The sequence below is a fragment of the Pan paniscus genome, chromosome 12 (genome assembly GCF_029289425.2).
Source record: "Pan paniscus chromosome 12, NHGRI_mPanPan1-v2.0_pri, whole genome shotgun sequence".
NCBI lineage: Eukaryota > Metazoa > Chordata > Mammalia > Primates > Hominidae > Pan > Pan paniscus.
The window spans coordinates 103,143,643-103,169,150 of NC_073261.2; the positions used below are offsets into that span (position 1 = coordinate 103,143,643).

Genomic DNA, 25,508 nt, shown 5'->3' on the forward strand with positions numbered 1-25,508 from the left:
CAAAATGGGGTCTTACATCAGAATCTCCTGGGAGGTTCGTGAAAATGCAGTTTCTTAAGCCTTATCTTATGTCCATATGGGCAGACTGCTCAGCATAACTCTCTTTTCTTCCTGAGCTTGACTACATTTCCCAGCGTCCTTTGGAGTGAGACTACATCTCCCAGCATCCTTGCAGTTAGACAATTTTCTAGTCTCCTTTGCAGGTAGGTGCACTCATGTGACTGAGATCTAGCCAATAGAATGTGAATGCAGCTAATGCTTGCCATTTCCAGACCTGAGCCATTAAAATTGCCCTGCACCTTCTCTATACACTTTTCCTTTATGTTTTTGCGCAGGGATCTTGGAAGCCCCATGTTGAAGGTGGCAGAGCAACAAAAATTGAGGAAACCCTGAATCCCTGAATTACTATTTGGAGATGACCACCCACTAATTCGGAACACTCATTATTGGGCTTTAGGAGAATGAGAAATTCTATCATGTTTGAGACTCCGTACATCTTTGGATTTGTTTTAACAGCTAGTTTTACCCTGACTAACATGGCAATTGACAGCCTCTGAGAGGAGATTTGGAGAATCTGCTTTTTTAACAAGTACCCCAGGGGAGTTTGAGAATCACTGCTGAAAGCCAAGGGGAGCCAGCCACCCAAGGATTTAACGCTGACCAAGGAACACCACGCTATTTGCATTTTAGAATGACAGCAAGGGAGCAGAACTCTGCCCCCTTCTTCTCTGCCAAGGAGAACAATCTACTGACTCAAAAGAAAAAGAAAACTTTGGTAAGAGAAAATTGAAGCTCTAGATGAGTGAAAAGATTCTAACAGCACCAAGCTGCCGTAAATGAGCTCAAGTCTCTTGGCCAGGACAAATTACACTCCAGGGAGTAGAGAGAACTCGCCTCTGAAGCTGTAAAGCCTCTGCTGATAATCTTTACAGAACATGGAGACTGTGAAAGAAATTGGAATGCTAGAAATGGCAAAATATAGCTCTGATTAGTAAAGAGGGGGAAAGCTTCTGCAAACTACAAAAGTGGGGCTATCCTATCCATCCTCATTAAATTCCCTGATCAGACTACTTAAGGCTGAGTCGTGAGCACGTGAAAAATGCAGCAGAATCCTCTAGAAGCCTGTGTGGGTTCTTTAAGAGCGAGCCACGACAAGGTAACTGTATTCCCAGTTTCGTGGTAGGCTTGCTAGATTATTATGTCAGGGAATTGTGTTAGCTATGGTAGAGACAAAGCACACCTCGGCTTGGTATCTGCCAAGGAATCTCATGATAAATTTGTGCATGAGATGAAGTAATTTCAGCTGCAGACCAGCATGCCTATTAGGTGGATTTAGAACTGTTTTTGTGGCCATTCCCAAAGATGCTAGTCAATGTCTTTGCGGAAGTAAATTTCTAGTTGAAGACACAGTCATCGTCGCGTGTCGCATTTGATATTTTTATTAGTGTGTGGACATAGATGACTTAGTTAATACCTAACACATTTTGAGGTGACATGCAGAGAATACTTTTGGTTGACACACCAGGGCCCAAAGAACAGACTACAGTGCTAAGCTAAATGTAATGATATAAGATGAAACAGAGAAACGGTAGGGTCAGATGCTCCAGTCCAAACAGTCCCTGTGTGAGTGCAGGGCCAAGAGGCAAAAGCGTCTGGCAGAGAGTAAAAAACAAGAATCTCAGCTGACAGTAATGCGGCGCGTTGTTCAGCTGCTCTAAGCCCAATGTGGTCTTGGGTTAAATTGAGGGAAGCATGAAAGAGGTGCTCTTTACACCTGGAATGTGGCATTTGGTGGTGAGTTCCCTTTTGTGAGATGCCTGAGAGTGTGGAGAGGAAGACGAGCGATGTGTCTCAGGGAGGGAGCTCTGAATCCTGTCATGTGAGAAACGTTTCAGGAACTGCAAGAGGTCAGTCTGAAGGTGAGAAAACTCAGAGTTTAGGTATGAAGCCTCTGGGGTTAGGCCTCTGAGACCTGCATGCAGTTATCCGAAGGCATGTCATTAGCAGAGGGGGCCCTGGTTTCGGGAAAGCCCTAGCAGGCAAATTTCAGGTCTACCCCAGAGTGACCGTTCTATACCCATCTCGCAGCTGCCTAAAACAAAGGAGCTTCTTGGGGTGGGAGCGCCCGTCAGTGGAGATGACCGAGTGGAGAGGAGAAAGTCCCTTGGAAGAGCTGAAGACCTCTGATGGGTGTTTGGTCACGAAGGAATCGCTAATGTCACTATTAGTAGCTACTAGCTCTGGCTGCCCTTGGAGACATCGTAGAATGTGCTGGGCGCTGTGCTGAAGTAGGCTCAAAGCCCCATGTAGTTTTCTTTTGCTCCTGTAACAAATTACCCCAAAATCGTGGCTTAAAGCGACATACATGGATTATCTTACAGTTTTGGAAACCAGAGGCCAAGATCGAGGCATCTGCAGGGCTGTGTTCCTTCAGGAGGCTCTAGGAGGCTTTCCTTGCCTTTTCCAGCTGCCAGGAGCTGCCTGCACTCTTTGGCTCTTGGCTCCTTCCTCGGTCTTCAAGGCCAGCAGCAAAGTGTCTTTAACTCTTTCTCTGACCTCTCTTCTGCCATGGCATTGCTATCTCTGACTCTGAACTGCCTGCCTCCCTTTCAGAAGGACCCTTCTGATTATGCTAGGTCCACCCAGATAATCTAGGCCCCTCTCCTCATTTAATCAAATCTGTAAAGTTCCTTTTGCCATATAAGGTAACATACACACAGCTTTGGGGAATTAGGAAGACAACATGTTTGAGGGGCTGGTATTCTGTCTACTGCAAGTCCTTTGAGTCTCACTTCCATTCATTTAATCCCTCATTACCTTGAAGAGTTGGGCATCATTTCCACTTCACAAATAGAGAAACAGAGACACACAGAAGTTAGGTAAACACACAGCATTGCCATAAAATGGTGAGACTGGGATTCAAATCCGGATGTAACTCTCAAAGCCAGACCCTTAACCACTCGGATGCTATACTGTGTGTGTTATTATTATTATTAGAGTCTATAACTCTAAGCACTAATAATCGCTTTTCTTTAATGGTGTTAATTTAGTGGTGACATTATTGCAGCCTGTGTTTTCCAAAATGTAACATAAGTCAGACATTTCTGGCTAATATGAAATGTAACTGGCCTCCCCCTTCTCTCCTTAGCATCCTCAGCTAACAGCTTTCTCCCCTCCTGGATTTTGTCACCTTGGGCCTTCTCAGCTACAGGAGTTTGAAGCAGTGTTATTTTCTGAATTTGGATCTGACAATCTTTGTAGACTAAAGGTTACACAGCTGCTAAAGTTTGTTTTTAACCCAAAGTAACACAGTTGTCAGGGATAATGTAAAAAGATTCCAGAAATGCAGGTTAAAAACCTACTGATTCTGCCAGGCAGCAGGAACAGTGATGCCAGGCTCTGGGATGATGGCATTTAGGCCCTGGGCAGACATAAAAAAGCACAGATCCGTTTGAAGCCCCCACTTCTCCTGGAGCTTAGGAGGTCCTACTGAGGTGGGCAGTGAGCAAGTGGCTGGGACAGTGAGTGTGTCACATCTCTTCTGTGGTTGTCCTTCCAGTTTTCCCAGCCTTGGCCATTTGGAACCACAGAGCACCATCCACCCTCCAGCTGAGGCACAATTCTCTCTGTGCTGGGCTGGACTGGGCTGGGCCCTGCGTCCAAGCTGAGCTGGATGTGGGCTGCGCAAAGCCTGTTGGACAGAGCCTCAGGCACAGGTGGAGGGGTCACTGTGACACCAGGAAGAGTCTGCCAGAATCTAGCAGGTGGACGAAAGAGTCCACAGGGCGCAGGACGGGCTTGCCTGGGGTTGGGGGCTGTGAACTGACTGTGATGCAAGGAATGGCTGGATGGCTGGAGAGAAGTGAAAGGGCCTCCTGTCCACTGGATTCAGATCCTATTCAACTGCAGGGACCACGCTGACCCTCCTGAGCTGATGCTTCCTCTATGGGCCACACGGAAGTGCCATGGCCTCTTTTATCAAGTCTATGTTATAGGTTTGGTGTTGATGGAGCACCTAAATTCTAGAAAGGAAGGAAATGAACACTTTTGAACATCTTCTTTTTGCCAGGCATTGGACCAGGAAGGAGAGAAATGGGGCCTTTTCTGGCCAGGTGCTCTCACTGACTCCGGGTACAAGGAAGAATACAATATGATTCCTGTCCTCAAGTCCACATGCCTGTGGATACTAACCTTTACACAGACAACATAAGAACTGAACAGGGTGGTATTTAATTAAGATAAAAAGAAGTAGCAAGAGTAACAAGTAATAAGTGAGAATAAGTATTAAACTATGTACTGACTTTGGGAGTACCCAGGCTCCATTTTTATGCCAAATCTCTGGTGTTAAGGCATAAGAGATACTGTGTTTAGAACATGTCCTGAAAGGGAACATGTTCTAAAAAAAACACAAAACAGCAGAAAGGATAACGTTCTGCTGCTGACTTGTGTTCGTTGTTCAACTTGTGGGCCACTAGGACTCTTGAATCTTCTTTCTCCATATTTGCATCTAATTAGCATTTGTGTAGTTGCTATCTTTCCCTGAAATGTTTCTTTCTCAACACTCAGTATTGCTGTAACAAGATGGGGAAACAGAGGAAATAATTTTTTTTAATGTTCAATTGATTTCCTTTTTTAAAAACACACCTTTATTGAATTATTACATATCATAAAGTTCATCTGTTTTATGTGTGCAACTCGATGAATTTTAGTAAATTTACAGAGGTGTGTAGCCATCACAACCAGTTTTAAAACATTTCCATTACCAGACAGAATAATTTAAGGGCACAATCCAATGAATGTGGGCATATTTAACCTACTTGAGCATGCATTTCTGAAACTGTTGTACTTAAGAAAATCTGTCAGCAAATTTTGAGTTGCTTCATGATATACTTTTGCAAGACAAAGCAAAATGCGCAGAAGGAAGGATCTGCGTGCCTGAAATCCTAAGAAACCATTATCTATTTTGCAGATCACTTTATTAATAAACAGATTATTACAAAAGTAATTATCTTAGAGATGACAATGCCATTAGCTAACCCATGTTGTTGTCTATTGGGACATATAAAAAGTCTTTTTAATTTGCTCTTCAAAAAATCACTTACACCCACAACACTACTTCAGTCAACAAAGTAAATCTAGGTATGGGAAAACCATGGCAAAAACTTTTTGCCATGCTTTACCTTTTTGTCTTTAAAATTTAATGTATTCATTTTCGTTCGGATTCTCTTTTCTCTCTTGATTCACTGGAGGAAGGATTTCTCTGGTGAAAAGTACCCCAATCTGATGCCTTTGCAAAAGCAGTCACCCCTCTGGCATGAAAGGCACCATTCAATCATCCAAACTCTTAGAGGTGAAGGGTACACTGAATAATGAGTGCTAAGATGGTGTCTATTGTATTATAAATACCCATTTTAGAAAACCCAATAGTCAGAAAGTTGAGAATCTGTTGCTGGATTCGCTGTTGGGGACTCCGCTGCTTTCATGGGTGAATCCTTCTGATATGGCTTCTTAGATGGAGGTCAAATCCCCTTCCTCCTAATCTCACACTTTATCCTCCTTACACTGCAGGTCAACAGATGTAGAGAACTGTCTCTTCCCAAGCAGGAGGGGAATCATTCTTCCAATTGAGTATTGGGAAAAACGTGATCCAAGAGTCAAGCTTTTAAAGTGCTCTCAAGTTCTATTTATAAGGATACGAAGGGGTAAATATTGTGTTGCTGTTTACTTCTATTAGAAAAACACAGACACCCAAAAACAACCTTGCATCAGAGATTTATTTTTTTTATATTATATTATTTTATTTTATTTTATTTTATTTTTTGAGACAGAGTCTCTCCCTGTCACCCAGGCTGGAGTGCAGTGGCGGGATCTCTGTTCACTGCAACCTCCGCCTCCTGGGCTCAAGCAATTCTCCTGCCTCAGCCTCCCAAGTAGCTGGGTTTACAGATGCCCGCCACTGTGCCTGGCTAATTTTTGTATTTTTAGTACAGACGGGATTTCACTATGTTTGGCCGGGCTGGTCTTGAACTCCCGACCTCAGGTGATCAGCCCGCCTTGGCCTTTCAAAGTGCTGGATTACAGGTGTGAGCCACTGTGCCTGGCCTAATATTAATTTGTAAATTTAAAAAGTTGACATTATCATATACTCAGAAAAGTACACAATTTTAAGAATACAGCCTGATAAATGTTTACAGAGTGGACAAACTCATTTCAAGATACATAACATCACCCACATCCCCAAGGCTTCCTATGCCCTTCCCACTCATTACCTCCACAAAGTAACTGACATCTGCCTTTCATCAAAATAGTTTTGCTTCATGAATGGAATCACACATTATTTTTTTTTTTTTGTATCTGGCTTTTTTCATTCAACATTAGTATCTGTGAAATTCATCTGTGTTGTTGCCTAGAGGAGTAGTTCAGTGTTTACATTGTTGTATGGTATTCCACTGCATGAGTACACCATGATATATTTAATGTTTTTACTATTGATGAACATTTGGGTAGCTTCCAGTGTTTTTTAATCTCTTAGAAATAGTTTCGCTAAGAACATTTCAGGGCATATTCAGTATGTCTCGGTAGTCGTTTATCAGATTGAATCACTGGATCACGGCAATGCAATATTCAGCTTTAGTGGATAGGATGATAAAGACTTTCTAATTCTGGCCAGGCGAGGTAGCTCATGCCTGGAATCCCAGCACTTTGGGAGGCTGAGGCGGGAGGATCACTTGAGCCCAGGAGTTTAAGACGAGCCTGGACAGCATAGTGAGATCTTGTCTTTACTAAAAATGGAAAAAAGAAAAATAAAGGCTTTCTAATTCTTTGTCAATATTTGCAAGTTGTGTGTGTTTTTTAAAAAAGAAATGGTCTATTTCATCTAAATTGTCAAATTTTGGGGCACAAAGTTGTTCAGAACATCATCTGATTGCCACTTTGATGCTTGTGTGGATTTTTAGTGATGGCACCTTTTTCATGATTTATATTAGTAGTTCATTCCTTCTTTTTTCTTGATCAGTCTTTTGAGGGATTTGTAAATTGTATTAGTTTTTTCAAAGAACCGATTTTTGGCTCTGTTGATTTTTTTTTTCTATTTTATGTTTATTTCATTTTTTGGCTTATATTTTTATCATTTTTTTCCTTCTAATTTATTTGTCCCAATTTGATGTTCTTCTCTAGCTCCTAGAAATGGTCACTAAATCAATGATTTTCTCTCATTCTTTTTTTCCTAAAATACGTAATTAAGGTATACATTATTCCTTTAAACATAGTTTCAACTCTATTCTACAAGTTTTAACATGTTGGTTCTTCATTATTATTCAGTTCAGAATATTTTCTAATTTCCATTAAAATTGTAAATTTCCGATTTGTTGTTTTGAAACGTGGGTTATTTAGAAGTGTTATTTAGTCATTTTCAAACATTTGGGGATTTAAAGAATGTTTCCTATTAATTTTTACATTTTCACACTTGTAAGAGGACATACTCTGTATGATTTCAGCCCTTTGAAATGTACTGAAATCTGCATCACGACTCAGAATATGACTTATTTTATTAAATGTTCCATGCATACTTGAAAAGAATGTAATCCCGTTATTGCTGGGCTCCGTGTTCTGTATATGTCACTAAGGTCACCCTTGTTTATCATGTTGTTCAAGTCTGTATCTTTACTGATTTATTGTCTGAAAGTTTATTCTATCAGTTACTGAAAGATGTATTTGAAATCTTCAACTATGATAATGGATGTGCTTTTCCTTTTATTTTTGTCAGTTTTTGCTTTGCACGTTTTAGGTTGTGTTTTTAGGTGCATACAAACTTCAGATTATCGAATCTTCCAGCTGAATTGGCTTTTTGTCATTATGAAATGCTCCTCTTTATCTCTGGAGATACTTCTTGCCTTACAGTCTTGCTTTGTCTGATATCGGTATAGCTAAGCCAGCTTTCTTTTCGTTAGTGTTTTCATGGCAAATTGTTCCTGTTTCTGTCTGTTGTAAGTAACATATAGCTGAGTCGTCTTGTTTTGTTTTGTTTTTATAGTCTGGCAATCTTTTTACTTTAATGGATTATTGAGTCTAGTTAAATTTTAATACATTCCTGATATTTTTGGTGTTCATTCTATGATTGTATTATTTGTTTCATATTTGTTCTATCTAGTTTTCTTCCATTTTTCTCTTTGCAGCCTTCTTTTAATTGTTTTTTATTAGTCTATTTCCTCCCTCTATTAGGTTGTAAGTTATACATTCTTTTATTATTTGTTCAGTATTACCCAGAGTGGGGCTGATGAACTTCTGTAAAGGGTTAAATAGTAAATATTGGCCAGGCACAGTGGCTCACGCCTGTAATCCCAGCACTTTGGGAGGCCGAGGTGAGCGGATCATGAGGTCAGGAGATCGAGACCATCCTGGCCAACATGGTGAAACCCCGTCTCTACTAAAAATACAAAAATTAGCTGGGTGTGGTGGCACATGCCTCCAGTCCCAGCTAGTTGGGAGGCTGAGGCAGGAGACTCGCTTGAACCCAGGAAGTGGAGATTGTAATGAGCCGAGATCGCACCACTGAACTCCAGCCTGGTGACAGACCGAGACTCCACCTCAAAAAAAAAAAAAAAAAAAAAAGTTAATATTTTAGGCTTTGAGCACCACCTTCAGTCTGTGACTTTCCTTCTTCCTCCCAATCCTTCTCCTCCTCCTCCTCCTCCTCTTCCTTCTCTTCCTACCCCCACTATTCTTTAAAAATGCGAAAAACATTCTTAGCTCTTCAACTGTACAAAACAGGCTCTGGGCTTGATTGTGGCAATGGTGACAGTTTAACAACCTGTACTAGAGATTTACCATATGTCTTAACAGAATCTACCCTTCAATTAATAATTTCACCACTTTCTGGGTGATACAGGAACCTCATACAACTTTGATTCCATTTACCTAACTCTCTTCTTCTGTTATGCTAGTTTGGTTGTGCTTTTTTTTCTCTACGTATTTGAAATCCTATAAGACATTCTTATGTTTATTGTTTGAAATAGACTATGTGCATTTCAGTGTACTCTCATATGTACCATTTCTTGCTCTCTATTGCTTTCTGCATTGCTGTTCTTCTAACTTGGATTGTTTTGTCTGAGTAAACTCCCTTTAAAGTATTTTTTTTAGTGTGTCTATGTTGACAACACTTTTTTTTAATTAAAAAAATTTCAATAGCTTTTGGAGTACCCGTGGTTTTTGGCTACATGGGTGAGTTATATGGTGGTGAATTCTGAGATTTTAGTGCACCTGTCATGCCAGTAGTGTACATTGTACCTAATGTGTATTTTTAAAAAATCCCTGGTCTCCCTCCCACCCTCCCCCTTCTGAGCCTCTGAAGTCCATTTTATCACTCTGTATGCCTTTGCATACTCATAGCTTAGCTCCCACTTATAAGTGAGAACATATGTATTTGGTTTTCCACTCCTGTTACTCCACCTAGAATAACAGCCTCCAGCCCCATCCAAGTTGCTGTTAAATAAATTATTTTGTTCCTTTTAATGGCTGTGTAGTATTCCATGGTGTATATATACCACATTTTCTTTATCCACTCATTGACAACACATTCGCTCAGTTTTTATTCACCTGAGATATTTGTTAACCTGCATTTGTAAGGGTATTTTCACTGGATGTAGAATTCTAGGCTACCCGTTATTTTATTTTGGCATTTATCTTCATCCTTCTCTTGTCTTCTGGCTTCTACTGCTTGTGTGGATTAGGTCTTGTTGCTCCTTAATGTATCTTTTTTCCCTTCCTCTGGCTATTTTAAATTTTTCTCTTGTCTTTGATTTTTTGGAGCTCTACTCTAATGTGCCTTTGTATCGTTTTCTTTGTTTTTCTGTGTTTGAATTTTGCTCGAGCTCCTTGAATCTGTATATTAATATAATTCTTGGGTTTTATCTCCTCAGACATGGCTTCTGTCCATTTCTCTGTTTTCCGCTTCTTGGACTCAAATTCCATTTATATTGGTTCTTTTCATTGTGTCCCACGTCTTTCTTATGCTTCTCTCTCCCTCTCTCTGTCTGTCTCCTTCACTCTGTTTGTACATACATGTGTGTTTAATCTTTTTTCCTTCTGCTTCAATTTGGTTATTTTTCTGCTGACCTAATTGCCAATTTACTAATCCTTTCTTCTGCTGTTGAATCCATCTATTGAATTTCTTTCTTTCTCTTTCTTTCTTTCTTTCTTTCCTTCCTTCCTTCCTTCCTTCCTTCCTTCTTTCCTCTCTCTCTCCTTCCTTCCTTCCTTCCTCCCTCCCTCTCTTCTCTCTCTCTCTCTCTCTCTCTTTCCTTCAAGACAGGGTCTTGCTGTGTCACCCAGGCTGGAGTACAGTGGTGAAATCATAGGTCATTTCAGTCTTGAACTCCTGGGCTCAAGCAGTCCTCCCGCCTCAGCCTCCCCAAAAGCTAGGACTACAGGTGTGTGCCACCACACTCAGCTAATTTTTAAATTTAAAAATAAATAGAGATGAGGGTCTCAGTATATTGCCCAGGCTGGTCTTGAACTCCTGGCATCAAGCAGTCATCCTCCCTGGGCCTCCCAGAGTCCTGGGGTTATAGGCGTGAGCCACTGCACCCGACCTCTGTTGAATTTTTAATTTTAGTTATTGTCTTTCTCAGTTCCTATGGGTTTCTTCTTAGATTCCAATTCTCTACCTTTTAATCTATTTTTTGATGAAAATATTTATTCATATTAATAAACTATTAATACAGTCTTTGTTTGTTAACCCTAGTATCTGGGCCACCTATACGTCTCTTTTTAAAGTCTCTCTCCTTTTCAAACTTGGCTTCATTTCATATCCCCTGGAATACTGGGTGATTTTTGACTGAATACTGGATATTGCGAATGAAACATCGCTGAGGCTCCAGATGATGTTGCTTTCCTTTACAGAGGTGTTTATTTTTTCCCTAGCAACAGTTAAAGAGTGGGCAAATCACCTTGATCTAATCACGAATTGAGATATTTAGAGACTGAGTTTTAGGCTTTGTGAGGGATGGTCTATGTCTGGCTTGGTTTTACTCTTAGTGTCCATCTACTGTATAATCCTTCTGTTGTCTCAACGGAAAACCTAGGCTATTTACCAACATCTCTCCTTCTTGGTGGGACCTGAAATTCAATATTTTTTCTCCCCATCACTTTGAGATTGTTCAAACTCTGCTGGGTTTCCAGCCTGTTTACGGCTTAGTTTCCCGGTCTCTTGCCCATCAAATGCAATGTGAGGAATGAGAAAATCCCTTGAGGGGGAGTCATACACAGAATGCCTAGCTCATTTCTATATGGCCTATTTCTCCAGGATAAGGGTCCCCATTGTTCTGGTCACTTTGGTAGCTTTGAACTCTAATTTTTGTCTGTCCAGATTAGCAAGGCTGCTGCAGGTCTAGGCCAATGTTTCTGCTCTGTCTCAATGACATCCTTTGAGAGCCAGCAAATGCCCTGAGGGGAAAACGTGGGGGAAATGGAGGATTTACTCACTGCATTTCCCTTCACTCCAGGATCTTGGCCCCTAAAGTCCTGGCTGCCTTTGTTACTCTCTGATGACTCTTAACAGCTGTTTTTTGAAATATATTTAGCTTTTATAGTTGTTCTCTGCAGGATGGTTAACCTGACACATGCTACTCTGTCATAGACAGAAGGCAAAGTCTCCAGAGATTTATTTTTAAAAGTGGTTTCCAGGACATGTCCTGAGGCCATCACACATTTAGCTATATCTCCTGCATCTTTTTGAGGCATCCCCAACGGAGGGCTGGCAAGGTCTTTGGTGTCTTTAGCATCATCAAAAATAAATTGTTAAGCTCTGTTGAGTAAGATTTGTATGTATTTACTATAAATATTTTAAAATTGAGATTAATGTGCCAAGTATGATCATTTTGAATCAAATCATTCAGTTTACCATAACACCAATTCTCCAACTTTCGAGGTTTTATAGTCTTTCACTTTTATATTGTGAAACATTCAGTTTCAAGCACACACACACACACATATCTGCCCCTCCTCCCCTGGGAGCCATGTGACTGTGGTCCAGCCTCTTTCAATCTCTGGCCCTTAGTGTCTGCATTTGGAATAGGAGGTAGGTAGAGGCAGAGAGTGGGTTAGAACCAGGCAAGCTCACGGGGTCTTTACTGCTCTGGTGGTCAATCTATCTTCCATGACTTGGACTGGGGAACATTGGTGAAATGAGACATTTAGCCTGCTCTGAGCTAGAGGTCTTTACTTGGGGCCATAGAACTTGCTCTGCTAAGTCAGTTAGCCTTGTGGCTGTGGAGCCAGTTCTTAAGCAGGAGGGAGCTAAAGGGACCAGGCTCAGGCTGTCTTTGTGGACAGGCAAGGGCCCAGGGCAGTGGGTCTCATGGGGACCAACATCCCAGTGGAATGAAGAATGAGAAAGCATCTCACGCTGCACCTGCTCCCCCTTCCCAAACCTGCATCATTCACCCATTTCAGCTGGGAATTTCAAAGCCAGAGGTGGCCACTTCCCCAATTTGTCCAAAACATCCTCCTCTGGATATTCCTGAATACAATATACTGTCGTATAAGAAATGTCTGAAAAACTCTGACCCTTCCTTTTCCACGTGATGGTTTTCAAATCTTAGGTTCAGAATCCACCTCTGTGCTGTCCTGAGCCGGTTTCCTCCCCTCCCCTGCCCAGCTCCATGTCACAGGCAGTCGCATAGGTTGGATGCTTTTCCAGACTACCCTGTCTGTGGACTCCTGGCTGGTTTGGGCAATGAAAAGCACTGGAAGGAGACTTGACAGCAAGAAGCAGGGAGAAGCCGGGGCATTTCTCTCCTTTTCTCCTTGCCTTAGATGGAGTCCTAGGCAGAAGCAGCAATGTCCATGGCCCCAGCTCCTTGTGGATGGACTCACTGTCTACCTACCAGGTGACCCCAGCCCCCTGACCTGGGCAACTTTGTGGCTCTTCTTTGTTCCTCCATCCAAAGGGTGGTAGTAGCTTCTTGCCATGCTCATCTATAGAGCACCTGGCACCACTGCTCTCTCCCCAGCTTCTTCATCATGTGTAATACCAATAAGTTGTTATTGAGTCCCCTCTGTGTGGAGACTTGGAGGGCTGCTGTTTCTTGTTCAGAACCTAATTTAGTTGCTAAAAACTGTACTTCAAATACCTTTTACTTTCATAGATATATAATTTAAGCACCACAGAAACACATTTGCTTCCCTTTATCACCTCCTAAGGTAGATGGCATTATATATTCATTCAACAAATATTTATTGAGACACTGCTCAATACCCTAGCTAAGTACTGTGCTAAGGGATACAGCAGTGAGCAAAACAGGCAATGTCTCTGACCTTGCAGAGCTCACAGCTTTGCAGGCAAGACAGCCTGAAATCCTTGGAATAAAAGGTGTTGAGAATGAGACGTTGTTGTAACTTACAGACTTAGGAGACAGACAGAATTGGGTTTATACCTCAGCCCTGCAACTTACTCTAGGCTATATCAACATGGGCAACATACTTCACCTACACATGCCTCAGTTTCCTCTTCTTTAGATGAGTATTCAGTTATCCAGCTCATGGCACTCCTAACCATTTTACATGTATGGTGAGGATGCTAATGTTGCTAACTTTGCAAGGCTGTTCATGATTAAATGAGTTGCTATTGGAGAAAGAGACAGATGCCCAGGAAACAAACTCACCTCAAAGATTTATTTTTAAAAACTGCTTCCAGGGAGCACACATTCAGCACTGCTGGCAGTCAAGTGGGGAAGGTGAGGTGAGCCTAGAAATGGGGCAAGAAGGGCTGAAGTCCAAATTTTGGACAGAGACAGCTGCTAGGAGGAGCACTCAGTCACCAGGTTAGGATGACGCCCATGGCGAGTTCTGCTGGCAGAAATGCACTGCCACCCTGGCCTGCATGTGAGTGGGCCCCTTCTCTCCTCTTTGCTTGTCCAAAATGTCACTCCCTCCAGAGAGGGCTCACTAACTTCTAGTCTGAGTTGGGTGTCCCTGGTACTTCTGTACTTCTTCAGTCATAGTTGTAAACATTGCCGTCAACATCTCCATCATCGTCATCGTCATCATCATCATCATCATCATCATCATCATCATCGCTAACATTCGCTGGGCATGCACTCACACTGCATTCCAGACATTGCACTATGGCTTCTCATGGCAGAGTCTGGGTAGCAGCTCAAGTCTAGTGCTTTTTTTTATTTCTCCACATCATTAAGACCAAAACGTCTAATGATTTCTAGAGAGGGAGGGAGAAGTGTGTGTGTGTGTGTGTGTGTGTATAAACCTGCATGTGCCACAATAATTGAAAGTTGCATGATTTCAAATCATCAAAGATTCAAGATTAAGCTATGCTGAGTAAAATTTTGACATGAATTGTGTTGCTATTTTTTGAAAATTAGGATTTCACGTGAATTAGAGGGACTCATAGGTTGCTGCAGTTAGAGTCAGAGGCCCGGATTCATCAGCCTCTATTCTTTGTTCCTACCCTCGAGGCTGCGTGTGGCAAGTCTTCTGATGCAACCCCTCGTGCTGTGCCCTGGGTCCATTTCCTGCTGCCCCTCCCTCTCCTGCTTGACCACGTGCTGGGGCCTCCTAGTGGCCTTGTCACCTCTTTGGATTCAGATTTAAATGAATCATTTACTTACATTTTACTCACATTTAAAAATCATTCTACAAACAACATTGTAATGGTGTTAAACAATTGCAGAATCTAATGAAAACCAGTCTTAACCTCATTGGAATCTCATTAAGAAGAGGGCAGCTCTTTTTTGTGTGAAATTGTTGGAGATGATTTTATCTAGTTTTGTTTTGTTCGCCTTGCCTAGGAGAGTCGGGGGGCGGGGGGTAGATAAAAATCACAGAATATGGATTCACATACTCAAAAGATTTAAAAAATCCTCTTTCCTGAATTTACAGATGAAAAAACAAGAGCCTAAAGAAGGGAGGCAACTTTTCCAAAGCCACACATTAAACGTGTGGCAGTTAAGAGCCAGAACTGTGGTATCCTGGCCCTCGGCCCCACACCTCTACTGCAATATCTGGGATGTGGGCCCATGGATTGATTTATGGATTTTGACTAACATATCTTCAATTGAGCAATCACTCGGATGATCGATTGAACACTCCTTCACCAAACAAGGCTGGAGACCTGGGATGGATGCCGGTGGTTTGAGATATGCAGAAGAAATGGGTCCTGCCCTCCGGAACACTCCAGAGGTAAGGTTCACAGACAAATGATGAAATGCTGTCTCATGAAGTACCTGCTTGTGGTCAGAATACTGCTTGCCCAGGCGTTTTCACATCAGTACAAGAGTAGCGTCTCTTGTAGTTCTGTTCAGTTCCACCAGTAGGTACTGAGTAAAGGCCTCCTGTGTCCTGGGCGCTGAGACAGGCATGAACTGTTTGTTTATGATAAAGAACAACACGGCCATCAGAATGACTCATTGGGTCAGACTGAGAAGTTCACAGGCCAAAGGAGGGAAGGAGAAGAAGGCCCAGGCAGGACGCCTTTCGAGATTTACCAACACATAAATGCTGCCATCTCCCTCTCTTGGAGAAAAAGAAACATGGCTAATATTAACAACCATGCCAGCTTTTGTGTAGCCCTTTGCAGTTCATGACGTGCTTTTGAGTCCATTATCTCTTCTCATTGTGTGAAGTGGGAGAGCAATGAAGCTGGCATCTTTGGGGAATGAGCAGCCATGGTTCCCCAAGAAGTCAAGCCTGGTCAGGCGGGTGGGTGATAGGGCAGCAGGCGGGCTGAAGTTATTCTTGCTGAGAATGTCCAGCAGAGGACAATCCCCTGAGTTAATGTTTTCCATGAAACCTTCAGCAAGCCACTCCAGACCAGAAGCTGGGTAGTCTGCACTGGTTTTCCTGCCCAGAACCTCATTTCTCCTTGGATTGAACACTTAGTTGGTGCTGGACATCCTTTCCAGCCCTTGCAGGCCACTCTGCTAAGTGCTGGGCCCTGTCCTTCAGCTGTGGCTGCTGCCAGAGTCTTCCTTCAACAAAGCTGGACTCACACTGGGATGAAGTGGCTGCTACCAGCTGGACTTTGTGAGTTGCCACTGTCTTGAGAGTCCATCTGCTGTGTGTGCCTATTCCTTAGAGACCCTTTAGACAGTTGTAGGGGCTGGGCATGGTGGCTCATACCTGTAATCCCAGCACTTTGGGAGGCTGAGGTGGGTGGATCACTTGAGATCGGGTCAGGAGTTTGAGACTAGCCTGGCCAACATACTGAAACCCAATCTCTATTAAAAATACAAAAATTAGGTGGTGCGTTCCTGTAATCCCAGCTTCTTGGGAGTCTGAGGGAGGAGAATTGCTTGAACCTGGGAGGCAGAGGTTGCAGTGAGCCGAGATCACACTACTGTACTCCAGCCTAGGTGACAGAGTGAGACCTCATCTCAAAAAAAAAAAAAAAAAAGACAATTATAGGTTGTAGAGGGGCTCAAATTTAGCAGTTAAATATTGGCATATGCAGAAAAACGTTGCTGTTTTAATCTTCCCGAACTGGTTTGATCTTACTTTCTTGCTGATGGCAGGAAAAATAGCAATGATAACAAAAACACAAATACCACTACCAGCACTACCACCAAAAACTGTCTTTTGCCTTGACAAGGGAAGGTAGCATTCTTTCTTCTAGTTTAAAAGAGCCCTCATGACCCAGTAAATCATAAACCAGTGAAAATTCATATTCTTTTTCAGGTCTGTGATTCCTCTCTCAAGCAGGCTGTTCTCCTCCTGCCCCACTTTCCCAAGAGGATGTCTGGGTTCAAGGCGTCTTTCTGTCTCCTGGCTTTGATGGGCTTGCCTGCCTGGGAGCTGTCCTCTGGCTGACCTGCTCACCCCTGCTTGTCCCAGGGCAGCTCTGTCCTCGCTAGCTCCACCACTGAAGTGCCCACTGCTGGGTGGATCCTGTAGTCTGTTTTCTTAGTGCAGGCCCAGCTTGGTGAATGATCTTGGGAGCTTGTCATGAGGGAGCTTCTAGATTCCTATGTCGCACTCCTAGGATAGGAGGACAGTAGGGGGGATGTTGTCTGTGGCCACCTAGACCACTCCCTCGGTCATTTCTAATTTGCCACCCTGTACCGTGGTAGACACCTTGCCCAACAGAAGGTTTTTTTGAGGCCCCTCTGATTTTCCTGGGATATGCAGGGAAGCCAGGCGTAAGCAGCTATGTACTGGCATTTCCCTGCAAACCTGTCTGACACTATCAATTTATTTTCTACCCCCAGAGGTTGCAACCACTGGAGAGAGCCAGAAATTCCTATCTGACCTCTTTCCCTTTCATTTTCTCTCTCCTGGCTCTTCCACTAGCAGTGGAAGGATCTTCTATTTTGTTTTTGGTTAGCTGGGAGCATCTTTATGTCATTTTCTGCTTCTAAACTCTGTGACCTTCATTGATGTCCTCCTCCACCTTCTCTGGGCAGCACACTTTTTTATTCTAGTCTGGAAGAAGAGATTCAGGGAAAAGGGAAAAAAACTGGTTGAGTGAAATTACATTTCCAAAGTAATTCCATTTTTTTCCATGTCACTTCTAGAATATCATGGCACTTTAAAACATCAATGTCAATCAGCATTGATTGACAAGCCCCCTGGACTTTGGATGACTTCTCTGAAGCCCCAGCTGTGCCTGGCTGGGCCATATCCCTTCTCCACTTGGCCACAGCATAAACTGCAGTCAAGCCACAAGAGTGACCTCAAGGCCTCAGGCCACTTTTCCAGCCTCAGCTTTTCTTAGGGGCCCAGCCCACTTACAACAGAAATTTGCCAAAGACTGGGTTGGTAAGTAATGGATAAGTTTTCATATTTACTATTTTCATTTCTGAATCTCTCTTTACATGCAGTTAAGCCAGGAAATCCTGAAAGAACACTCTTCAGAATGTTTTTAAGTAAAACAACAAGTTTCTGTTAATTTAGGGCCAACCCATGAGTAAACAGATAGAGCCTGAGGTATTCTGCACCCTGTAATTTGTGGGCTTCTTAGGATCTTTTAAAATAAAGATGAATAGTGGGTGGTAAATGCCAAGACTTTATAAGAATCAGTTCTCCCTGGGAATTGGTTTGGCGGGTTACATTAAAACTTAAACCAGTTTGTCTATGGCCACATTCCTGTGTTTGAAGATTGAATGTGGAGTCAGAACAGAGTTCATCTGGGCCTGTTGAGGGGCTCCTGGTGGGGTCCTAGGGTGGGAAGATACAGCCACATGGCTTCAGGTCAGATGGGTTTCTGCCTGAGGACAGGAGCCTTTGCTCCTCTCTGTCCCTCCTCCGGGCGCTCCCCTCATTGTTCCACCTGCTGTGTCCCACCCTTCCCTTCTGGGCCCTCCCCACCTTGCTCTCCCTGCTGCCCCAAAATGCACCGCTACCTTCCAGCTTTGGAGCTTTGCTCAGCCCCTTCCTGCTGGCGATGCACCCTCCATCCTCTCTCAGAATCATCCAGGGCCCTCTCAACCCCAGGTCTTCACCCCTCTGGGGCTTGCCTCTGGAATCCTGCAGTGCTGCCTCCCCGCAGGACTCCTGCCTGCCATGCTGGATTTGGAAGCACTTGGCCTTAAGTGCTCGCAGGCTAGTTCTGCTGCTGGCTCTGCTGGGCCCCGTCTTGGCCTCCGTTGTGCTTTGGCTTTCCTGAGATGAGGCCAGGGTGTCCCTCTCTTCCCTGTGCTCCTGCCGTCCACCTTGGGCGTTGGGCCATCATCATGATCAATAACAGACAACTGGGTAATGGATGGCATCTTTCTTTCCCTCCATAAACTAAAACCCAACTGACACTAGTTCTTGTATATCTGAATCACCCTCCTCATTGAGAAACGACTGGACAAAGCCAAATCCCTGCTAATTTCTCCTCCCCTAGCTCAGCTTGTGCTGGCAGCCCACACTCCCCCCATCACAGGGTCTCTGTGGCAGAGAGAGAAGGCCAAGTCACCCCGTTCACAAACAGCAGAAGTTAGCATTGTCTTTACCTCTGGAATGGGATTCTTGAGAAGTCTTTTATTTTTTACCCAGGTTTTCTGGTAAAATCATCAAAAAATAGAATCATGTCTCAGAAATACAGCAATATACTATCTTTCTTCAGGGGGTCCTGAGCAAATTCTTTAGTAAATGTTGATTTTCCAGAAAAATAAAACTTGGGAAGTTTTCTGTAGGTTGTGGTGGACAAAACAAGCTTTTTATTAGCAGAGTGATGGTGATGAGGATGACGATGAGGATGATGAGGGCTGAGGGGTCTGCTTTCGAGACTTTTTCTTTTTTCTTTTTTTTTTTTTTTTTTTTTGAGATGGAGTCTCGCTCTGCTGCCTAGGCTGGAGTGCAGTGGTGTGATTGCGGCTCACTGCAACCTCTGCCTCCCGGGTTCAAGCAATTCTCCTGCCTCAGCCTCCCAAGTAGCTGGGATTACAGGTGCCTGCCACCACGCCCCGCTAACTTTTGTATTTTTAGTAGCGACGGGGTTTCACCATATTAACCAGGCTGATCTCAAACTCCTGACCTTGTGATCCACCTGCCTCGGCCTCCCAAAATGCTAGGATTACAGGCGTGAGCCACCACATCCAGCCTGAAGCTTTTTCTTTGGTACACTATCACTATTCTTTAAAACTGAGAAAATACGGATATACATAAAAAGAGGAATGAAGAAAAATTTAATTAGTTATATAAATTAATAACATTTGACACTGAGTTTCAGTAACAGGGTCTAATATGGAAGATCTTTATAAGTATTGAAGGGAGTGAATGAACTCAGAAGAGGATAAGCCATCGGTAAATATCTGCCAGACGTTTCCCCCTTCCGTATATATGCACCTATAAATACTTGTTATATTAATATATAAGATACTTTTTTTGAGATAGGGTCTTGCTTTCTCACCCAGACTGGGGTGCGACATATGGATGGAGCTTCTTCCTTCGCCTCTGCAGCTGAGTGTGAATCCAGGTAGCTTAATCTCTCGCCTTCTTAAATAGTCTTGAGAGCATCATTGCAGTCTGCATTGGTAGTGGTTGTGCCACAACAACATTTCTGCTGCAGTGGTAGCCTGTTGACAGACAATCTAACTGCTGGATCGGAACATTTCTTCCCATGTTGGGGGCTAACTCCCTTGCTGACCCAAGTGTGGCTGCCTGCCCAAGTCTCCTTCTTTCCCAGTTCCTGGACCACGCCCGGCTCTTTTTCACCCTGGAGCTCTTGCTCATGCCATTCCTTGCGCCATAAATATCATCCTCCCTCTGACCACATGGCTGGCTCCTTCTTAGGGTCTCAACTTCCAAGTCACCTCCTTGCTGGGGCTTCCCTGACCACTCATGTGAGTGAGCATGTTCTCTGCCCACTTTGAGGTTCCTCATTGCATCTCCTTCTTCCTTTTCCTTGCAGCACTTCACATTTTGGAAGGACTGAGTTGTCCACTTGGTGAGGGCCTGGCTCCTTGGGGGTCATGAGCGCTGTTTTGTGTATCTGTGTGGGCATGCATGGAAACAAAGCCATAACTGACTGGAGAAAACGTGGCTCCATCAAACTCATTAATTTACACGCACCAAAAGGCTAGACTCATCTGGGATTTTTTTTCTCCCTCCAAACGGGCAGAACTGGCTTATTGTTTTGGTACCTGGGAGGTAGAGCTATAGAGAAAAGCTTCATAAGCTTCAAAGATCTCCCCAGGTGATCTCATCCACAACCAAGCCTGCAAATGTCACTCTGATTCTGACAGTCCCTAATTTGCATCTCCAGGAAGGCCTCCGCTCAGCGCTCTAGCCTCTTATATCCAGTGGCCTGCTCGGCAGCTGCATGCAGGTGTTGCTCACACGACTTAAGCCAGGTGTGTCTCTAATAGAACTCTGGATCTTTCCCCAAACCCGTTCCATTCTTTCCACCTCAGTAGTTGGTGCAGTCTTTTATCTAGTTCCATAAACTAAAATCTGGAAGCTGTCTGCGATGCTTCCCTCTTCTTTAGGTTTTTTTCCTGCCCCATAAGCAATTTCCCAGGTAGTCTGGTTCTTTTTACTTCCACCATATATGTTGAGTCTCCTCACTTCTCTCCAACTTGACCGCCATCCCATAGAGGCATCCCTTCTGGACACACGAGATCCTCCCAGCAGGGTTTCCTGTGTCTTCTCTTGCTTTTCAATTCAGTCTCCACACAGCAGTCATTCCAAAACTTAAATCGATTCTCATCACTCTCCTTTCCAAAACTTCTCATTGAATTCCTATTGTACTTGAGTAAAATTCCAGCTCCCTGTCTTGATCCATGAGGCATCCGTGGATCTCTGCGACCCTGTCTTGTGCCTTCTGCCCTTTCCCCACAGTCCAGCCTCGATGCTTTTCCCTGTTCCTGGACCACACCAGGCTCCCTTTCACCCTGGAGCCCTTGCTCATGTGATTCCCTGTGCCATAAATATCATCCTCCCTCTGACTACATGGCTGGCTCCTTCTTAGGGTCTCAACTTCCAAGCTACCTCCTTCCTGGGGCTTCCCTGATCACTCATGTGAGCATGTTCTCTGCCTTCTTTGAGGTTCCTCATCGCAGCTCCCTCTTCCTTTTCCTTGCAGCACTTCACATTTTGGAAATACCAAGTTGTCCGCTTGGTTAGGGCCATGCTCCCTCCTTGGGTCCTGTGTTCCAAAGGGCAAGGCTGTATTCGTCTTATTCACCATGATACCCCAAGCGATCGAGACTATCCTGGCCAACATGGTGAAACTCCATCTCTACTAAAAATACAAAAATTAGCTGAGTGTGGTGGCGTGTGCCTGTAGTCCCAGCTACTTGGTTGGGAGGCTGAGGCAGGAGAATCGCTTGAACCCGGGAGGCAGAGGTTGCAGTGAGCCAAGGAAGCTCAATATTAAATATTAATGTCCATATGAATAGTGTAAGATTTTATTATGTCTTTACCATTTTTATGATAGACTACCCCAGATCCTCTTTGGAAGCAGGGAAAGCTTCAAACAATTTTTTTAATATCATAAAAATAAAATTATTCATAATTCCAAAAAGTGGAAACAACCCAAATGTCTATCAACTAATGAGGGGAAAAATAACATGTACAGGTTGCAGTGAGCCGAGATTGCACCACTGCACTCCACCCTGGAGACAGAGTGAGACTCCATCTCAAAACAAAACAAAAAACAAAAAAAACCATGTATTTATCACATAATATTTGGCAATAAAAATAAATGGAGTACTGATACATGGACACCATGGAAGAACCTTGAAAACATTCTGCTAAGTGAAAGAAGCCAGTCACAAAACAACATAGATTGTAAGATTCCACTTTATGAAATGTCCAGAATAGGCCAATCCAGAGACAGAGAGTAGATAAGTGGTTGCCTAGGGCTGAGGGGTTTGGAGGGAATGGGAAGCGACTGCTAGTGGATGTTTGGAGGTAATGAAAATGTTCTGAAATGGTGTTGATGGATGTGCAACTTTTTGAATACACTCAAAACCACCGACTTGTATTTTATTCTATTTTATTTTCTGAGACAGAGTTTTGCTTTTGTTGCCCAGTCTGGAGCACAATGGTGCAATCTTGGTTCACCAAAACCTCCGACTCCATGGTTCAAGCGATTCTCCTGCCTCAGCCTCCCAAGTAGCTGAGATTACAGGCATGTGCCACCACGCCAGGCTAATTTTGTATTTTTAGTAGAGACGGGGTTTCTCCATGTTGGTCAGGCTGCTCTCGAACTCCCGACCTCGGGTGATCTGCCCGCCTCGGCCTCCCAAAGTGCTGGGATTACAAGCGTGAGCCACCGGGCCCAGTCGACTTGTATTTTAAATGGGTAAATTCCAATGATATGTGAATTATATTTCAGTAAAACTGTTACAATTAAAATTAATTAATTAATAGAGTTAAGAGCACCCTTGCTCTCTGAAGATAGACAGACTGGCTAAACAGACCAAGGAGATTGGCTTTGTGTCAAATGCCCACTTTGATTAGGGTCCATCCTCCCTCTCTTTCCCCTTCCCTCTCTTCCTCCCTCCCTTAAATGTTTCTCAGCATTCTTCAGGACTCTGGACCAGAGATGGATTAGACTTAGCCTTTATCCTCAAGCAACTAAGTTTAGTTGGGGCAGGACAGGGTGGAACAAAGGGAGGAGCACGGTGAAGACCTCATGGAGCTCCCTGGGTGCAGGCAGAGCCTCCCGGGGATTCTGGTGAAGAACTCTCTGCGTGGAGAAACATCTTTTGGCACAGCAAATACTGTTTTATTTCTTCATTCTTGTATGAATTCAATAGACAATTACTGTGCGGGTTGCTGGGGTACAGAGATGCGTAAGAACATGTGTCCCCAAAGAATGGGGTGGGGGGCACAGGAGCCAAACATGGAATCCTAGCAGGGGTGTCAGAGGCTGAGGAAGGTCCAGAGGGGACCGCGCAGGGCAACCGGCCGGGCTTCCTGGGAAGTCAGTGCTGGAAACAGGAGACTGTGCTCGGCTTGGTGAAGAAGCTCCGAGCCTGTAATTTGTCTGTAGACAGCTCGGTTCGGGTGAGCCCCAGGGCTTTCCTGACTGTTACCGGCCTAATCAGGGCAGAAGGCAGCGTGGTGACCTCCCTCCCAGGCGCCGGGATGCAGCTGTGAAGGCCTGGCTGGGAATTGCTTTGAGGCCGGAGGGGGGTCTCCTCCCCCGACACCCGACAGCCCCTCTTCCATAGCCACAGGGGAGTTGCTGAGCAGGTTTCCCCTCCCCGGGAGAGGAGGGCAGGCTGCGTGGCCCTGGCAGGCGAGCCTCCGGCCGCAGAGATGCCGGGCTCTGTGCGAGACGTTTGCCGCTAGAGGGAGTGCCACGTCGTTCTCCGTCCCCACCACGGACTCCCAGGGCCGCAAACCAGTTTGGGCGGAAGCCAGGGCTTTGGGGCTTCCTGGGAAACTCACTGTCTTTGCCTTTGTCCTCTCCATTTTGAGATTTCTCAGAAGAAGCTGGACCTAAGAATGCTTCGCATAGTTTGGCAGAATTTGCGGAGCCTGTTCCAGCCGCGTGGGTCTGGAATCTGGGATGCGGTCTCTGGCCTGTGCAACCCCTGTTTAACCCGGGGCTGGCCTCTGGAGGGCAGGGAGGCTGGGAGCAGAGAGAAGCACTCAAGGACCTGAGAAATGTAGAAGGCCTTGGATTTGTTTCCCTGTGTGCAGTCCCCTCTGGCCCTCAGAGCTGCAAAGGACAGACCCCTGGGTTCTGGGCAGGGGCTCAGCTCTGGGATTCGTTCAGTGCTTAAAAGGAGTGAAGGGAACTCAGGAATAAGAACGATCGGGCTGGCAGGACATGGAGCTGTTGTCAGAGACCTGGAAACACATGGGCCAGTGGAGCTGATGGGCCCCGTGGGGTGGGTGGGTGGCAGCATCCAGCTGGTCAAGAATGGCTCTGCTGTGGCTTCCTCAGCATGGCCCTGTAAAGGGAGCAGAAGATGACTGTGGATGGCCCCAATTTCTGACATGAGAGGCCCTCACTGGCTCAGGCCGGGCCGGCCTCCTGAGGTGACTGGAGGATGGCTGCCACCTTTGGTGGCGGGACTAAGACTGGAAAAGTGGCGGGTCCAGAGAAAAAGCCCAGGCCCACAGCCTCCGCTGACGTGGCAACTATGCTTTTGGACTGCATCCTGGACCTCTTTTGACCAGGCCCTGTGAAGGGTTGCAGGAGGTTCAAGGCCCCTTTATCTCTCTAGCATTGACTCTTGGGTCTGGGCAACAGACCACCCTTTGCAACCTCTGGGCCCAGGCAGCAGGTGTGCAGGTGAGTGCACCAGGGGCTTGGCAGCCGGTCACAGCTCCCCACCGAAGCTGCGGGAAGCCGGTGGTGCACCATCTGCAGTGGAGCAGGTCAGAGTGGGCCTGCTGAGGCTCCTGTCACTGCTGCGGTTAATGCTGCCGATTACCATGGTTACCCGGAGGCTGGAAGCTCTGACAGTCAAAGGCAGAGCAGGAGAAGGATGTCCTCTCCCTGCTCTGAGCCACATGGCCGCCTCTCAGTCTCCCTGGGTGGGCAGGATTCTTCTGGAAAATAAAAGTGCCTGGACCAGAGACGTTGTCCTGCCGGGGTTCAGCTGATCCATGCATCATCCATCCCCAAGGGCCGGGGGCCTTCAGGGAACCCTGTTCTTAGCACATTCAGTGGGGAGGGGGGAGGCAGAAGGGGATTCTGGGCCTTGTCTTTGCTTTGCTCAGTCTTGAAAGGATAGAGAAAGGGAAGAGAAGATGCTAGTCTGGGCCTTAGGGAACTCTGAGTCAGAGGAAGGAAGCAGTTCGCGAGCTGGGTGGTGGATTCAGTATTGACTCCTGAGGATCTAGGAATGGCTTTCTGGTCCTGTGCCTACAGTGGCAGCTTGGGGCTGTGACTGTACCCTCTCCAAATAGGGCACTGGCCAGGGAGTCAGGACACCTGCTTTGCCAGTCATTGTGGGCTCCAGCTCCCGCTGGGTCCTGGTTTCTCCATCTGCAAAATGGGGTTAATGATTACTAATCCCCCACCTATTTCAAGTCTGTGGGGAGAATTTTTTAAACGAATAATTTTGTGCATTGAAATGAGCCAGCAGATTTCAAGTCTTTGGAGA

The 25,508-nt window shown here is 44.8% G+C and overlaps 1 long non-coding RNA gene across 1 annotated transcript; it reads left to right on the forward strand.

Moving 5' to 3' along the window:
• Window positions 1-330: 330 nt before the first annotated feature.
• Window positions 331-19,624, forward strand: LOC129397190 (uncharacterized). The gene is made up of 4 exons (XR_008624409.2): window positions 331-1,156; window positions 5,569-5,702; window positions 14,896-15,195; window positions 17,526-19,624. It is a non-coding gene; the product is annotated as an uncharacterized LOC129397190 (long non-coding RNA).
• The last annotated feature ends 5,884 nt before the right edge of the window (window positions 19,625-25,508 follow it).